The following is a 19,346-nucleotide window of genomic DNA, read 5'->3' on the forward strand; positions in this document are numbered from 1 at the left end:
ACACACTATATCAGGCACAAGGAAGGAGACCCTGAGGTAAGGGTGAAGCGGAGCTTGAGGAAGTGAGGGCTGCTGTGGGGGAAGTAGCCCAGGGAATTGTACACGTCATGTTTCTAAAAGGTCAGCTACCGTAGCTGATACTATTAGGGTCCCTGGGCTGGAGCCTGGAGTAGAGGGTGGGCCCAGGCTCCCCCCACTTTTGCCCCCTGATTAATCTCTGAGACTGGGAGACAACAGAGACTGTGCAAGGAAGGATAACTTCTCCTCACCTCCCTTGCTGGCTTATGATGAAAATGGCTCAGTAGACTGTGACCCTTGTCTCTAGAGAGAGAGAAGGGTTACGTGGAGGGTCACAGTGAACCTCTGAGGCTAGTGAAATCTGCCAGGAAACGTGGGACCCACAGAGCTTTGTCACAGCACAGGGGTAAGATACTGAGAACTTGAAAAAAAGATCATGCTCATTGATTATATAATTTGACTGTCATCTGGACAGGGTAGCAAGTGCTAAGGAAAGGAGAGGGATCAGGGCCTACAGGGCTCCCTGCCTTCCCAGTTTGTAAGCACTACAGTGTTTGATTCTCTGTTCATTACTTATATTACATCATAACTTTGACCCCCTAATAAATGACTCTGCTTTTCCTTTTGCATGCTGGGTGTGCACAGAACAACTCAAACTGCCCCTTTATCAGTAGAAATAATTATTTTTCAATATCTCATTTTGTTCTCCTGGTACTAGAATTTCTCAATTAGCCCAACAAGTAAGCAAAGTTTATTACAGTTCATATCTAGTATGGGATTTTTGCCAATAGATGGGGTCCATGTGGAAATTTTCATTGCTCATTTTTTGCTATTTGCTATAGATGTTAACTCTCTGCTCTGATAAGGGAATTCTATGCAATATTAGGAGGAATTTACTGTGGTTTCCTGAAACTGTTCAGGGGTGTAACAGCAGGAGAGGGCCACCTGCTCATGAGAGAATTGGCTGTGTTCCCTTCAGTGGAAAATGCAAATTCCATTGGATGATCTGAGATGCCAGAAGCTGGGACTGGATGATAGGGCTTGGATCACTCAAAATTGCCCTGTTCTCTTCATTGCCTCTGAAGCATTTCACTGGCCACTGTCAGAAGACAGGATACTGGGTTAGATGGACCATTTGTCTAGGCCAGTATGGCCGTTCTTATGTTCTGGTGTTCTTTTTTTAAAATGTTTACTAACTAGATATAGGCCTGAACCTGAACCCAAACATATCTGAGCTTTGGAGTAAGCCAGGTCCAAATGTCTTGATTAGCACCCATCTTTCTAATGGGCTGAACAGTGATCTCAAATCTGGACATTTCCAAGCTTATCAGGCAGGGAAGGAAAGTGATGGGTTGGGGCAGGCAATTCCAGATCCAGACTTCGAACTGGGTTGTACAGCTCTGGGTCCAGCTCTGTCTCTAACTATAGCCTATGTGGTAGGAGAGCTAGTCAGACATTTTCTGACAAAAACTGGTTTGCCGAGCCTGAAATTTCTCTCAGAAGTGAGTTGGGTTTGATGAATGTTTGTCAGATTGCATTCAGGGTTTTGGCGGAAGCTTGCCAGCTCATCCTGGGGCCTGCTGGTCAGCTCTGCCTTGTGGTCTGCCCCGGGACTGGGAACCCCAGGCTTCTAGTCTGCATGGCATCGCTGCTCCAGAGCCACAGACCCTGGGTGCCCTGGCAGCTGCTGAGTGAAATGGACTTTCTGGTCAGTTTCATTATAAAACTGATAAGAATGTCATAAATTCCAAGGCCAAAAGGGATGATAGTGATTGTGTAGTCACCCTCCTGCCTAACACAGGCTATAGAATTTCCCCAAAATGATTCCTAGAGCATAGATATTAGGAAAACATCTAATCATGGTTTAAAAATGGTCAGTGATGGAGCATCCACCACAACCCTTGGTAAATTGTTCCAGTAGTTAATTACCCTGACTGTTAAAAATTGATACCTTATTTCCAGTCTGAATTTGTCTAGCTTCAACTTCCAGCCAGTGGATCATGTTACACTTTTTTTCTCCGCTAGACTGAAGAGTCCATTATCAAATATTTATTCCTCATGTAGGCACTTGTAGGCTGTAATCCAGTCACAGCTTAACCTTCTGTTTGTCAAACTAAATAGATTGAGCTCCTTGAGGCTGTCATTGTAAGGCAGGTTTTCTAATCCTTGAATCATTCTCGTGGCTCTTCTCTGAACACTCTCCAGTTTATCAACATCCTTCTTGAACTGTGGGCACCAGAACTGGATACAGTACTCCAGCAGAAGCTGCAACGGTGCCAAATACAGAGCTAAAATAACCCCTCTAGTGCTACTTGAGGTTTCCCTGTTGATGCATCTCAGGATCACATTAGCCCTTTTGGCCACAGCATTGCACAAGGAGCTCATGTTCAGCTGATTAACCACCTTGTACCTCCAATTTTTTTCAGAGTCCCTGCTTCTCAGGATAGCATCCCTATCCTGTAAGTATGGCTACATTCTGTTCCTAGATGTATATATTTACATTTAGCCTATTAAAATGCATATTGTTTTATTGTACCCCCTTTACCAAGCGATCTAGATTTCTCGACGTTAGTGACCTGCCCTCTTTATTACCATTGCCACCATTTTTGTGTCATCTGCAAACTTTATGAGTGGTAATTTTATGTTCTCTTCCATTTAAAAATGTTAAATAACATGAGGCCAAGAACAGATTCCTGGGGACACCACTAGAAATATACGAGCTCAATGATGATTCCCCATTTATAAATTACATTTTGAGACCGAGTAGTCATCTTTTAATTCATTTAATGTATGCCATGTTAATTTTATATCATTTTAGTTTTTTAATCAAAATGTTGTGTGGTACCAAGTCAAACACCCTACAGAAGTGTAACTATATTATGTCAATACTATTCCCTTTATCAACTAATCTTGTAATCTCATAAAAAATATCAAGTTAGTTTGGCAGGATCCATTTTCCATAAACCCATGTTGATTGGCATTAATTATCTTACTCTCTGTGACTAGGGTTGCCAACTTTCTACTCGCACAAAACCAAACACCCTTGCCCCACCCCTCCTCCAAGGCCCTGCCCCTTACCCGACCTTCCTCCGAGGCCTGCCCCCTGCTTACTCCATCCCCCCTCCCTCTGTTGCTTGCTCTCCCCACCTTCACTCACATGCTTATTGTCACCGGGCTGGAGCAGGGCGTTGGGGTGAGGGAGGGAGTGAGGGCTCTGGCTGGGGATGCAGGTTCCAGGGTGGGGCCAGAAATGAGGAGTTCAGGGTGCAGGAGGGGCATCCGGGCTGGGGCAGTGGGTTGGGATGCAGGAGGGGGTGAGGGCTCTGGCTGAGGGTGCGGGCTCTGGTGTGGGGCCAGGGATGAGAGATTTGGGGTGCAGGAGAGGGCTTTGGGCTGGGAAAGGGGATTAGGATGTGGGAGGATCAGAGCTCCAGCTGGGAGTGTGGGCTCTCGGGTGGGGCTGGGGATGAGAGGTTTGGGGTGTAGGAAGGTGCTCCAGGCTGGGACTAAGGGGTTTGGAAGGCAGGAGGGGGGATCAGGGCTGGGGCAGGGGGTTGGAGCATGGGAGAGGGTCGGGGTGCAGGATCTGGGCAGTGCTTACCTCAGGCAGCTCCCAGAATCAGCAGCATGTCCCCCTTCCAGTTCCTATGCTGAGGCGTGGCCAAGTGGCTCTGCACACTGCCCAGTCCACATGTGCTGCCCCTGCAGCTCCCATTGGCTGTGAATCACAGCCAATGGGAACTGCAGAGCTGGCACTTGGGATGGGGGCAGCGTGCAGAGCCCCTGGCTGTTCCTATGCATAGGAGCTGGATGGGGGACATGCTGTTGCTTCCAGGAGCCGCGCGGAGTCAGGGCAGGCAGGGAGCCTGCCTTAGCCCCTCTGTGCTGCTGACCAGACTTTTAATGGCCCGGTCAGTGGTGCTGACTGGAGCTGCTGGGGTCCCTTTTAAACCAGGTGTTCCAGTTGAAAACCGGACACCTGGCAACCCTATCTGTGACAGAGTGCTAGCTGTAGCACCCTGGTCACTGAAGTTGCTGCAGCACAGAGAACAGCTGTAGATTTAATTGAAACCAATCGACCTGTTTGTAGTGGAGGTTACGGACACTTGGTGGTAACTGCGGGTCTAATGAGACAATTGGGTCAGTAACTGGAAGGATATGTAATTTGGAGGAACAGGAAGCAAGGGGAAAGCTCAAGTTGAGCTCGGTTGGGGAGAGAACCTGGGTAGCTGGCTTCTTCTGCTATATACCTGTGCTATGTCCTGTCCTGTTTGAAAACAGAGAATTAAAGGTGCATGTGGTGGAAAAACAAGGGTCTGTGTGTGTGTGTGACTGAGACCATGAAAACAACCTAGGCCCTGCTGCTCACTGGGTAGCTGAAGAAGTGCCCGGTAGCACACAGGGGCTTGTCTGGAATTTAACCTTCTTGACTGAAAGAAGGAGGCTTGAGAGGTGACCTGCATGAGGGCAGGGTGGATCTGGACACAATGGAGAAGATCTTATATATTAAGATATATATATATAACACACACACATGAATATCATGGGATTTTTTAATAAGTAGTTTTCAAACTTGGTGCTCAAACATGCTTCCTCCTATCACAGATCAGTTGAATAGAGCATGGGACTGCAAGAGAGGAAGTCTTGGATTTTTATTTCTGACTCTACGACTGACTTCTACATGCCACAAGGTGCCACAACAGTGGTTCCCTTAACCCACTCAACAATATTGTTAATCTTTCCAGCTATACTCTTAGCCTGGCAGAAGAGTCCGTCCTATCTCGGGGCCTCTCCTTTTGTCCCTCCAGGCCCATGAACATGATACAGTTCTGTGGTGACCTAGATCCTACTTTCGACATCTCCGACTCAAAGAATATTTCCAACAGACCTCTGAACAACATACTAACCCCCAGAATCCTTCCTACCAACACTACAAAAAGAAGGATTCTGCATGGACTCCTCCTGAAGGTCGAAACAGACTGGACTTCTACATAGATTGCTTCCGTCAATGTGCACGGGCTGAAATTGTGGGAAAGCAGCATCACTTGCCCCATAACCTCAGCCGTGCTGAACACAGCACCATCAACAGCCCCAGGAACAACTCTGACATCATAATCAAAAAGGCTGACAAAGGAGGTGCTGTCGTCATCATGAATAAGCTGGAATATGAACAAGAGGCTGCTAGGCAGCTCTCTAACTCCACATTTTACAGGCCGTTATCCTCTGATCCCACTGAGGATTACCAAAAGAAACTACACCATCTGCTCAAGAAACTCCCTGAAAAAGCGCAGGAACAGATCTGTGCAGACCCATGCCTAGAACCCCGACCAGGGGTATTCTATCTGCTTCCCAAGATCCATAAACCTGGGAATCCTGGATGCCCAATCATCTCAGGCATTTGCACCCTGACAGCAGGATTGTCTGGCTATGTAGACTCTTTCCTCAGGCCCTACGCTACCAGCACTCCCAGCTATCTTCGAGACACCGCTTACTTCCTGAGGAAACTACAATCCATCGGTGATCTTCCTGAAAACACCGTCCTAGCCACTATGGATGTAGAAGCCCTCTACACCAACATTCCACACAAAGATGGACTACAAGCCATCAAGAACACTATCCCTGATAATGTCACAGCAAACATGGTGGCTGAACTTTGTGACTTTGTCCTCACCCATAACTATTTCACATTCGGGGACAATATATACCTTCAAGTCAGCGGCACTGCTATGGGTACCCGCATGGCCCCACAGTATGCCAACATTTTTATGGCTGACTTAGAACAACGCTTCCTCAGCTCTCGTCCCCTAACGCCCCTACTCTACTTGCGCTACACTGATGACATCTTCATCATCTGGACCCATGGAAAAGAAGACCTTGAGGAATTCCACCATGATTTCAACAATTTCCATCCCACCATCAACTTCAGCCTAGACCAATCCACACAAGCGGTCCATTTCCTGGACACTACTATGCTAATAAGCGATGGTCACATAACCACCACCCTATACCGGAAACCTATTGACCACTATACTTATCTACATGCCTCCAGCTTCCATCCAGGACACACCACACAATCCATTGTCTACCGCCAAGCTCTAAGATACTACTGCATTTGCTCCAACCCCTCAGACAGAGACAAACACCTACAAGATCTCTATCAAACATTCTTAAAACTACAATACCCACCTGCTAAAGTGAGAAAACAGATTGACAGAGCCAGAAGAGTACCCAGAAGTCACCTACTACAGGACAGGCCCAGCAAGGAAAATAACAGAAAGCCACTAGCTGTCACCTTCAGCCCCCAACTAAAACTTCTCCAACACATCATCAAAGATTTACAACCTATCCTGAAAAATGATTCCCTCACTCTCACAGATCTTGGGAGACAGACCAGTCCTCTCTTACAGACAGGCCCCAACCTGAAGCAAATTCTCACCAGCAACCACACAACAAAAACACTAACCCAGGAACCTATCCTTGCAACAAAGCCCGATGCCAACTCTGTCCACATATTTATTCAAGTGACACCATCATAGGACCTAATCACATTAGCCACTCCATCAGGGGCTCGTTCACCTGCACATCTACCAATGTGATATATGCCATCATGTGCCAGCAATGCCCCTCTGCCATGTACATTGGGCAAACTGGACAGTCTCTACGCAAAAGAATAAATAGACACAGCTCAGTGGTTTGAGCATTAGCCTGCTAAACCCAGGGTTGTGAGTTCAATCCTTGAGGGGGCCATTTAGGGATCTGGGGCAAAAATTGGGGATTGGCCCTGCTTTGAGCAGGGGGTTGGTCTAGATGATCTCCTGAGGTCCCTTCCAAACCCTGATATTCTATGATTAAGAGAAATCTGACATCAGGAATCCTAACATTCAAAAACCAGTAGAAGAACACGTCAGCCTCTGTGGGCACTCAGTAAAAGATCTAAGGGTGGCAATTTTGCAACAGAAAAGCTTCAAAAACAGACTCCAGTGAGAAACTGCTGAGCTTGAATTAATACGCAAACTAGATAACCATTAACTTGGGTTTGAATAGAGACTGGGCGTGGCTGGGTCATTACACATATTGAATCTATTTCCTTAAGTTAAGTATCCTCACACCTTCTTGTCAACTGTCTGAATGGGCCATCTTGATTATCACTACGAAAGATTTTTTTCTTCTGCTGATAATAGCTCATCTTAACTAATTACAGGTTTCAGAGTAACAGCCGTGTTAGTCTGTATTCGCAAAAAGAAAAGGAGTACTTGTGGCACCTTAGAGACTAACCAATTTATCTGAGCATAAGCTTTCGTGAGCTACAGCTCACTTCATTGGATGCATCCGATGAAGTGAGCTGTAGCTCACGAAAGCTTATGCTCAAATAAATTGGTTAGTCTCTAAGGTGCCACAAGTACTCCTTTTCTTTTTGCGAATACAGACTAACATGGCTGTTACTCTGAAACCTGTCATTATTGAAGGTAACCTGTATCCCCTTGTTTTTTCCTACCCCCCATCCCAGACGTTCTTCTTAAACCCTGGATTTGTGCTGGAAATGGCCCACCTTGATTATCATACACATTGTAAGGAGAGTGGTCACTTTAGATAAGCTATTACCAGCAGGAGAGTGGGGTGGGGGGAGGTATATTTTCATGCTTTGTGTGTATAAAAAGATCTTCTACACTTTCCACAGTATGCATCCGATGAAGTGAGCTGTAGCTCACGAAAGCTTATGCTCAAATAAATTGGTTAGTCTCTAAGGTGCCACAAGTACTCCTTTTCTTTTTACGAATACAGACTAACATGGCTGTTACTCTGAAACCTGTTGTAACCTTATATCTGAATTTAGGTTTATAATGACAGGTTTCAGAGTAGCAGCCGTGTTAGTCTGTATGCGCAAAAAGAAAAGGAGGACTTGTGGCACCTTAGAGACTAATACATTTATTTGAGCATAAGCTTTCGTGAGCTACAGCTCACTTATCAGATGCATGCAGTAGAAAATACACTGGGGAGGTTTTATATACACAGAGAACATGAAACAATGGGTGTTACCATACACACTGTAACGAGAGTGATCAGGTAAGGTGAGCTATTACCGGTGGGGGGCCGGGGGGGGGGGGGAACCTTTTGTAGTGATAATCAAGGTGGGCCATTTGCAGCAGTTGACAAGAACGTGTGAGGAACAGTAGAGGGGGAAATAATCATGGGGAAATAGTCAACTGCTGGAAATGGCCCACCTTGATTATCACGACAAAAGGTTTTTTGTTGTTGTTTTCAACCCCCCCCCCCTTGCTGGTAATAGCTCACCTTACCTGATCACTCTCGTTACAGTGTGTATGATAACACCCATTGTTTCATGTTCTCTGTGTATATAAAACCTCCCCAGTGTATTTTCTACTGCATCCATCCAATGAAGTGAGCTGTAGCTCATGAAAGCTTATGCTCAAATAAATTTGTTAGTCTCTAAGGTGCCACAAGTCCTCCTTTTCTTTTTTAGGTTTATAATGATTCATTTTGGAATAACTACACCATCTCTGTAAATCTTTTCACACTTAAATAACTAAGTACTCTCAACCTTAACTCTATTTTAATGTAATTTTGTGTCTTGGAATTATAGAAGTTTCATTTTAGCCTGTGCTCTGGGTCTTGAATACTATCCCTGTAATGTGTGATGCTCAATAGTTAGCCCTGTCTGGTTCTTCAATGCCTTCCTTTATTTGTGACACTTCAAGACTTGTCAGTTATCAAATAGTGTTGGTATCCAAATGATGTTGTTTAATGACATTTTGTTTCAGGGCATGTTCACAGGCACACACTGATTTATGCTTCTTGATGCAATAAGGGGCAATCCAGTCCATCAATGTAGGGACACTTCTGCTTTTGAAAATAGTCCCTAAAATGTACTGGTCTGCATTTTAGAGTCCTAACTGAAAGGGTTTGAAGACCAATTGCAGGAAACCCATCACTCCTCAAAATAAGGGTATTTTTTTTTTTTTTTTTGCAGATGCTTTCTGTTTTATCTGCCATTGCTACTGTTTTGACAGACCATGTGTGAAATGACTAAAACCTAAATGTCAACAAGTTCTGCTTCTGCTACAAGTATCACTCCTAGAGACTGTAAGTACTAAAATAATGTAGCATTTCAAGAAAATGCCAGAGTCCTCCACTAATCCTTGACCTTGATTGTGCTCCCATAACACATTTTTATAATTTGTCAAAATAACGAGAATTACAAGCAAGAGCAGAACTTGAAGGAGAATGTCCATTTTTATAACCTCCCACATGGCATGCTGTTGAAGATAATGAAAAGAGGTTGTTCCACAGTACATCCTTTTATGCCACTCCAGTTCGTAATGCAGATAAAACAGATCCAAGATCTTGGATGGCAATGATCCTTGGGAGGTTAAACATGGTAATTGCTCTTTTTTCAGATTTGTGTTTGACAGACATTTTTTACTTTTCTTAAATCCATTTTAAAGCCTGACTGTATTTACAATGGGATGAAGAGAGCTCAACTGTCTAACACTCTTTCTCCATTACTAAGACTTCAGTTTCTTAATTTATACATGTATCTAACACTCACAGTAGTAATGCTTATGGTGTAGTAGATTCCCTATAGTGGGCTGAGTAGGTGTCTCCAAACATTAGTTAATAGAGTTTTTTGTCTTCATTTAAAGTCAATCTGAATACCATGCTGCATTCTAGAATATTGCAAAGTACAACCCTGCCCTTTCAAGTTGCAATTATGCAAATGACATTACAGCATCAGCAATGCTACAGAATTAAAAAAGTAGACACCAGCTGTTAGAAGTGGTGAGCAGTGGAAGGAGAAATACAATATAATCTCATAAACCATTTCTTTTCTACCATGCAAAGTGGTCTAGCTGTAGCGCAGGGGTCTGATGGTCAGGGATTTGCATGCTATTCTCAGTTCTTTTTCTTTTAAGCTGACAAAAGTGGAGTCACTTAGAGATAAGAAATATCACCCTTAATTCCATTTTTAGTCACTTGTCAGAGTAGAAATGCACTTTAAAATAGTGTGGACCTTACCTAATATTGCCTGCAGGAATGCAAATGCAAGTCAATTGTGTGTGCATACTTACTTTGTAGAGGTAACAGACCAATGATCAAATGACCAAGGCATTACTCCAACTGACTTCACTGGGGCCAGGATTTCACCCAAAGAACTGAGAGGAGGAACAAAGTTCCCTTCTCAAATCTCTAGAGCCAATACTCTGCTTCTGTTTTCTTCTTTCCCATAGCTACTTCTGATGGTGATCCCAGCCTTATTCTGCTGCCAAAAACAGCCTTACTATTGGGTTCCCTTAGTTATCTCACTTTCTGAGCATGCAGGTAGGGCCCCGTTATACAACCGCTGTGTTGCCAAATCTCAAGATTTCCTTGTAACTGTGTTTTGGATGTAGCTGGTCTCAGGAGAAGCTCCAGCCCTCTCTTGTATTTCAGCTCTTCCTGGGCAAAAACCCTGTGATTGGCTGTTCTTCCCCAGGAGGCAGGGAAATGGGGAAGGCAGCCAATAAGGGCTGCTTCAGGAGGCAGGCAGAGCTCTCCCCCCTCTGCTGTGAAGCTGATAGGAGTTTTCTGGATACGTGAGAGGGGAGGACCCAGCAGCTCAAGGCACCTCTGCTCCTTCCTTCCCTCCTGTAAAAAATAGGTCAATCTGCTCGCTGCTCCTCCATCTCCCCGCTACATCTCTGCAACACCAGGCCCGGGGAAAGGGGTGAACAGTTCCTGGAACTGCCCCTGACCCCAGCCTGGGAAGAGGGAGAAGAAGACCCCACTGCAGCTGCCTCCTCAGGCCTGGGAGAGGGAGGGTAAAGAATCCTAGGAGCCGCAGGAGGAGCAGAGGTGTGTCTGGGTGAGCAAAACTGGTGTGGGTGCAGAATTGATGTGGGGGGTTAGGCGTGCATAATTAACTGATGTAGGAGGTAGGAGGTGCATCACTAATTGCTAGGTGGGGACAGGCAGATGTGGTGGTGGGAGATACAGAATGAATGAATTAGAATTATTCAGGTTGGGGGAGAAGCTGGAAGCTCTGTATCATCAGGCGGCCAGTGACCGCTACTGCAGTGGGGAATAAAACCAACTTAGTACAGTTGGGAGAGTTGTCAGCACTAATTGTGTTCCAAACACACTGGGGGTGTGCAGTGGGAGTTCAAAAATCAAAAGGCGGCCCCAACCCCCCACAATAGAATCAATTTTTAAAAATCTCAGGATTTTGGGCCCAGTTGTGTGATTTTGAGGGGTCAAACTCATGCTTTTTGAACTTCTGGGGATGGCAGTACTGCCGTGTGTATCTGCTTGGCTGTGCATATCTTTCTGTGGGTTTGGATTGCTTAATGAGAGTGGAAGTGCAGAGTTGTATATGGCAGGGAGGAGCTTAGGAATGAAGTAACTAGGAGGAGAAAAGGAAGTGAAGCATGGAGGAGAAGTCAAGGTAATTGGCAGAAGTGCCCAGGGAGAGCCAGCATTGTTCATAATGGAACAAATAATGAAGAGGAGGAAGACCTAAATTTTTGAGTTTATACACATATAAGCAGAGGCTATAGCTAGAGCTGAGCAGGAAATGGATTTCCTGTCCTATGAAAAATTTTGAGACTTCAAAAGTGTTCCCCTTTTGCATCTGGACAAAATTGAGACCTTTTGAAATTTTTCAACATGAAACCTAGGGGAGAGCAAGACCTACCCCAGAATAGCCAGTAGCCTGGTGGTTAAGGAGCTCAGGTGGGATGCGAGATACTAGCTTCTGAGCAGGAACCTGAAGCTGGATCTTCCACATCCCAGGGACATTTCTTAACTACCAGGCTATTGGCTTTTTTGGGCAATGGGGTCTCTCTCTCTTCCTGCCTTTGACCAGGAATTCCATCCTGGACCTGAAAAACCTTCCTGACTCATTTCACCGAGGCTGGCACAGTCCCATGAAAAGTTTCAGATTTGAACAATCGGAATTTTCTGACAAAAACATGTAATCAAAATGATTCCTGACCAGTTCTGGCTATAGAATGTATCCATGTGATCTTACAAAATGTTTTGGGATTTTTTTGTAGCCATTAAGAGATAAAGAAAACCCCTAAGCATAAAGTGTGTAAATAGCAAAAAGTGTATATTGCCTTTTCTCTATCACGAAAATAGACAAATGACACTTTATTAATTACCTAGGAATTGACAGTGGGAGGTGTAACGATGCTGGTTCTGGTGGGACCTAACTGAGAGTGCCAATTCAGGACAAATTGCTTCAAGCAGGGCAGTTACAGACCAAGGCTGAGGTTTCTATGCACACCAAGGCAAACCAAACCAGCCAGACAGAGAGGACTTTGGTTTTACCCCACTGGCTAACCACAAGTCACACAAGCAATTCCCTTAGACACTCCAGTTTCCCAGGATCACCACCAGTACCACTCGTTATGGGGACAAATGGTTATGAAAACCAATACCCCAGTAAAAGAAAAAAGGTTCTCTCGATCTCAAAGGACCAAGCCCCAGACCCAGCTCAATATACAAATCAGATCTTACCCACAAATCACGCTGTTGCCAATCCTTTAGAATCTAAAGGTTTATTCATAAAAGGAAAAAGATATAGATGAGAGTTAGAATTGGTTAAATGGAATCAATTACACACAGTAATGGCAAAGTTCTTGGTTCAGGCTTGTAGCAGTGATGGAATAAACTGCAGGTTCAAATCAAGTCTCTGGAGTACATCCACAGCTGGGATGGGTCATCAGTCCTTGATTCAAAGCTTCAGTGTAGCAAAGTTCCTCCAGAAGCAAGAAGCAGGATTGAAGACAAGATGGAGGAGCTGCAGCAGCTTTTTATATTCTCTTGCCATGTGGTCAATCTTTCTTGGTTCCAAAGACAAGCTGTCCATTACATGGCATGGAAACACCTCAGAGTTCTGCCCATAGGCATGTGCCTGCATACCTTGCTGAGTCCCAAGGCATGTCTGCCTACTCTCAGTGGGTCAGTTGTATAGCTGATGGTCCTTAATGGGCCATCAAGCAGGCTAGGCAGAGCTGACACCAACTTGTCTGGGGTGTCACCCGGAAGAATAGCATAAGTATGAAATACAGACAGTATAGAGCCAATATTCATAACTTCAACTATAAAAATGATACACATATACAGATAACATAATCATAACCAGTAAACCATAACCTTGTCTTAGACAGCTCATTTGACCCCCTTTATACAAGATTTGGTACCACTACAGGACTTTGGTTGCAACAATGATCTATACGGTCCCAGTTCATGTCAATAATGTCATAGGAGGGCAGTAACTGCCTGCAAACCATTAACAATTTGCAGTTTATGTGACAATCTGAGGTGAAGGAACCTGAAATACGTGCTGTGTTTGAGCAAGAGAATAAAATTTAACACAGAAAATGACTGAACAATCAGTTCAAGTACTGTACTTAATTGATCCCGTGTGTTATAAGAGGTTTGGTGCCACTAAACCATAGGCAAAGCATAGCTTTTGTATTTCATGACTACTCAAAATTGCCAAGTGAAATATAATTTGCTTTTCAGACTTGCATCTTATCTTCAGAAATTGTTGACACTTCTCTCTTATGTTGCCTCTTAGGCCCAAGTGGCTAGCAGATAGTTGAGGCCTTGCAGGATTATTTCTGTTAGGATGAGACATCAGGGATACAAGTCAGGGGTATTCTTTGGTGTAATCTTGTTTATTTCCAAAAAAATGCACCTAAAAGTCCTGTTTCCTTGAACACAATAAAAACAACAGCAGGCAGTTTCCTCACTCAGAAATCCCCATATCTGCCATTCAAGCGAGGTATAAGCTCAAGAAATCTCTGCTTTCCCTCAGAACCACATTCACAGCTGGTCTGTGCGAGCCAACGTCCACGTCCCTGCATGTGCAGCCAGGGAGACCCCTGTTAGTCTACCTGAATTAGTTCTGCTTGGACCTGACCATGCAGTTTAGTGCCTCAGGCAGTGACCCCTATTGTCTGCAGCTCTTTAATTGCTCCTTCCATTGAGCCTGAAAGAGGGTGCTTGGCACATCCATTGGCTTTAATGAGATCTGGGATTGTCTTTGGATTTAAAACCCACCCAGTGGCAGCCGCTACCACCATTTAGCATAACACGTATTATAAATTGCAAAACTCTGCACAGCCATCGCAGCAAAGAACGCACATCACATTTTCCTTTCCCTAACAAAGATCTAGCCTTATGTTGTAGAGTTCTCACATACACGTTAGAGCAACAGTGGCAAATGCATGCAAGCGGCAGAGCACACGGAGAAATGGAGTGTTCCCCCCGTTGATCCAAGTGTGGGCCAAGGAGAATTCCCAGGTGGTCTGTGAAGCAATGTGCTATTGAAATGAGAGCTGGTTGTCCCATCTTTAAAGATTAAATTGCTCATGCATCAGTCTCCAAGCCAATCTTCCTTGTATGCCTGCCAACAGCTCTCCATGGTAGGCCTGTACCCCAGAGGGGGTGGTCTGGTAATGAGTCTTTCTTTCTCAGCCTTTCTTTGATGCAAACGTCAGCCCTGATCAGACTTGCTGACAACGTTGATATTGAAGTGGGACAGAACTAAACTGCAAAGTCACCTGGAAGTGTCAGAGCACAGAGGGTTGCAGGCAACACGAGGAGACTTGGTAAAGTCTTACACCTGGAGGGAGGAAATGGCCCAGATTGGGGGGGGGTGAAAAAAAAGAGGGGCCCATAATCAAGCAATGAGATCTGTTCCATTAAAGGAAGCGTGTTACTTTTTCAGGTGACAGCAAGGAAAGGGTGTGCAATTAGGCGTGGGAAGGGGAACTGCCTCTTTTTAAATAAGCGCTGCACAGGTTGAAAGTGTTGAGAACCACTGGGCTAGTCCATTGCAGCAACAATTTACAGGGCAGGTAGAACAACAGTTTTTTCTTCTCTGTTTTAAAAAAAAAAAAATAGAGATGGAATAAAAACTTTCTTTGTGCTTCGAGATCTATGAATGCAATGTAAGAGCTAGGCATTATTATTTGTTTTATGTCCTCAAGTTCCACAGGCAGTTGATGCTGGAATATGCCTTACACCTAATTTCTCTAGGTATTTACAATCAGAAAGGGGGCAGTGGTACCTTGAGATGTGGTGGGTGCTGTTCAAACATAAAAACACATCGTCCTTGCCCGGAAGAATTTAAAAATCTGTAAGACCAAAGACTGACAAGGGGAATTCTACACAGTTCTGGTGTAATACCAACAGACAGGCCGTGGTCATAGGCAGGTGGGATTGAACCTGGGGCCTCTGGAGCTTAGTGCATGAGCCCCTACTGCATGAGCTAAAAGCCATATGGCTGTTAGCTAAGGCTGTAGAGCAGACTCATTAATCTCTATCTCTTTCTAAGTGGTCTTGGGGCCACTAGATGGGTGCCACCAGGAGGTGTGTGGGTTGCACTGGCACAGTCTGTTGGCTGCTGGCCCACTGCTGTGCTGCCGTGTGACTCGCTCCTCCCATTCCCAGGGGAGACCGAGTGCACAGTGGGAAGCCTTCTGTAACTGTAGCCACAGAAGACATGCGGTTCGTGGAGTGGGAAAGCATGCAGGTTAGTGCAGATCCCTCCCCTCCTGCCCAGAACTCCTTTTCCTTTCAGAGTAGCAGCGTGTTAGTCTGTATTCGCAAAAAGAAAAGGAGTACTTGTGGCACCTTAGAGACTAACAAATTTATTTGAGCATTAGCTTTCTTGAGCTACAGCTCACTGCATCGGATGCATTCAGTGGAAAATACAGTGGGGAGATTTATATACACAGAGAACATGAAACAATGGGTGTTACCATACGCACTGTAACGAGAGTGATCACTTAAGGCGAGCTATTACCAGCAGCAGAACGGGGGGGGGGGGGGGAGAGGGGGGAAGAGAAAACCTTTTGTAGTGATAATCAAGGTGGGCTATTTCCAGCAGTTGACAAGAACGTCTGAGGAACAGTGGGGGGGGAGGGGAATAAACATGGGGAAATAGTTTGACTTTGTGTAATGACCCATCCAGTCCCAGTCTCTGTTCAAGCCTAAGTTAATTGTATCCAGTTTGCAAATTAATTCCAATTCAGCAGTCTCTCATTGGAGTCTGTTTTTGAAGTCTTTTTGTTGAAAAATTGCAACTTTTAGGTCTGTAATCGAGTGACCAAAGCAATTGAAGTGTTCTCCGACTGGTTTTTGAATGTTATAATTCTTGACGTCTGATTTGTGTCCATTTATTCTTTTACATAGAGACTGTCCAGTTTGACCAATGTACATGGCAGAGGGGCATTGCTGGCATATATGATGGCGTATATCACATTAGCCTCTCTTTCAAATAGTTCTTTTGCTATGGAGGCCTAGCAGAATTTTGGAGGCTTTCACAACAGCTGCCTCGTTTGGAGCCTGGTTGCCTGGCCTACAGGCTCAGTGTGTGGTGATGATGATTGTGTTGGGAGCTCAGGGGAATGAATAAATAAATCGGGTCTTGTTGACCATCTCTCTCAACTCTGCATTAGTCATCAGAGCTGTTAAAAATATAGTTGTGGTTCCCAAACTATGGTTTGTGGAGAGTTGACTGTCCGCATGATGCTGGAATCCTCTTCATTGCCACCTGCTAAATTGTGTTAACAGGCAGCTCAGTCTACCTTAAATGCTTTCCTACTGTAAGCCCTGTGGCCTGAAGCTCTAGAGTGGTGTTTCTCAACCGTTTTTGTTATTATAGGGAGTATGTTTTTAGTGGTAAGGAGTCTGATTAAGGATTTTATATGCTACTGATTTCCCTACAGTGAACGCTCTGTGCTGGTAAGAGGACTTTTGTAGAGAGGTGATGCTGATTAAGGTGACTCTAAATGGGGTGCAATGCAGGGGGGGCTCTTCATGGAAACCAGTGATGACAGCAGCAGAACTGAGTGAACTCTGGTAAGGCCCCTTCCTATCCAGTTACTAAATGAAGCTGAAATTTCTATAGCTGGTGTAGGTGGTGAAGCCTCAGAACAGGACCAGGCTGCACTTCTCAAGGGACTGGAGAAAGGCCTACCCCAGTGTGCACCAGGACTCTGAGATTGCTACCCAGTGATACCAACCTGTGAGTGGAGTTCAGCAGATGGAGAAGAGGGAAGTGCCGTGGTAACCAGACAACTGCCTATTGGATGTTCACCTGGACAGGTGGGGAACTGAGTTAATTGACTCCTGCCAAAGTTACGGTGGCAGCCTGTTTAACTTGTCATGCGTACAGCTAGTGTTGCTGTACTTTCCCAAGTAGGTGCTGTTTCCTTTTCTCCCAATAAAACTTGCCTTCTTTTATACGCTGACTGGGTGCTAACAAGTGGGGAAGTGTTGCATATGAAGGGCTTTGAGGGAAGGTATTTAGTGATCCCAGAAACTCTAGGTGGGGCTCAAGCCAGTGGTGTTTCTTAGTTTTAAGGGGATCCCTGAGCATATGAACCTGGCCCTTGTTGCTGAGGTCTACCAGCTGGCAGAAGGACTACACTAATACTAGTAGCTGAAAGCCAGTGCTGTTGTACAGGTGTGGTAGGTGGGCCAAGTAATCCACCACCTGTTCAGTCTCTCTCATACAACCAATGAAATTGTTGCATGCAAATCAGCTGTAGAGTAAGGATGGTGATTGGTTAGTTACCTCTGATGTCACAAGGGTCTAGGACCATTGGCATGGCATAGATATATGCCTCACTGCCGTAAAAGCCCATGCTGTCACAGGGGTGTAATCTGTAAAGTCAAAATGGCTGAGAACTTAAAAATTGAATGGTAACAGACTGCGAAGCCCAATGATAATTGAACCTGGGGATATTCTAAACAAAACCAGCTCTCAACCATGCTTGTAGCTGATGTAATGGGGTTTGCCTGCTTTTTAGTCTGAGGCAGTTGTCAAAACCAAGTGTGGGGTTCTTGCTGTGGGGACAAGTGTAGATCTGGCTCTCATGGTGATGATGATATTTCTCTTGGTTTGGGTGGTGGGGGATTTCAGTTATGTATTTGCTGGCCAAGGCACAGACTGACAGGGCCCTTCATGGGATCTGGCTGTGCATCTCTGCCTCCTGTTCAGATGAAAACAAAGCATGTGTGGAAGGCAGAGATGGAGCAGACAAACCACAAAAGTCAAAGCTAGGATCTCCTGATGCCAAAAATAAATTGCCAAAATCGCAATTCTGTATGAAATTTTGGGGTCTAGATGTGGGTCAAAGATGGCAGAGGCCCTGATCCTACAATCTGATCTATACAAATACAATGAAGTTAATGGGTCTCCGTATAGATGGAAGAGTGCACTTGCAAGAATCTGATTGTGGTATCAGAACCATAGTTGTTATCTAGGGTATATTATCTATTAGTGTATCATCTTGTGTAATGAACAGAAGAAATAACTTTTCAACACCTTACTGTTATTGGCCTAGATCTGTTTAACAGCCACAGATGTGGAATGGGTGATGGTACAGTCAGCTGTTCACGGGGAGCCTGTTGAATGTACATGTGTGTGTTTTGTAGGCAATATCAAAAAAGCAGACAAATTCCAATAAATAGATTAAGAGATTACATCAGACTTTGTTTGGGTAAGAAGACTGGTTTTATTCGAAAGAATATATTTTAAAGCAGTCTCTTAAGACTTCTGTGTTGTAACTGCATTTTTCAGAAAGTGATGTCTCTAGGTTTGTTGAAATACATGATATGACTGGAAAAATAGACATGACATGTCAGCCTGGAAAAATATCCAACCTAGATGCAGGTCAATGGTTATCCCACATTTGCAGAGCAATTTGGTACATTTCTAATTTTAAAACAGTAAATCAGACTTGCCTTTCTGTATGCAGGACACAAAGACTAGTCTCGTTCAGCTAAACAGAAATGATTCTTCACAAAAACAATGATCATAATGTATGTGCTGGATGAAGAATGCATAGGAAGAAAACATACTTGAATATCAGTGTTATATGAAAACCCTACAACATAACAGGAAGAGACCATTTAAAAGGCATTAGCAGAAATGATCAGAGTGTCTATGCAAAAGAATATCAAGGATATTTATAAAGGCACATTGGAATGTGAACCAGTTCTGGGAAGTCCTGTACATATTTTTCTGACTGATGTTACAGTTAGCACTTTAACTGATATGAACAGTTGTTCCTTTTATTAAAAAATTTGTGTGTGCATTATATTCACAAGCTGATAAAGGAAATAGAAATTATTTGTCCTCTGTCAACTGTTCTTGGACCTTTCAAACTGTGCTTTGGAACCAATAGCTTCTCAGTACTGAATGACATCACCTTTGGATGACGTAGAGACAATGCTGTCTATTTCAAGATACATATACTTAAAAACAAAACAAAACAAAAAACTAAAAATGCTGTTGGAAACAGGTA

General features: G+C 44.3%; 1 long non-coding RNA gene across 1 annotated transcript in view; it reads left to right on the forward strand.

The window, feature by feature from the left end:
• The window catches only part of LOC122466627, a 104,333-nt gene extending 85,896 nt beyond the window's left edge, over nucleotides 1-18,437 (forward strand). Inside the window, exon 3 of the long non-coding RNA XR_006292286.1 lies at nucleotides 16,943-18,437. This is a non-coding gene — a long non-coding RNA (uncharacterized LOC122466627). The remainder of the gene's footprint in view (nucleotides 1-16,942) is intronic.
• Nucleotides 18,438-19,346: the final 909 nt, after the last annotated feature.

This window comes from Chelonia mydas, chromosome 1, assembly GCF_015237465.2.
Source record: "Chelonia mydas isolate rCheMyd1 chromosome 1, rCheMyd1.pri.v2, whole genome shotgun sequence".
Taxonomy (NCBI): Eukaryota; Metazoa; Chordata; order Testudines; family Cheloniidae; genus Chelonia; species Chelonia mydas.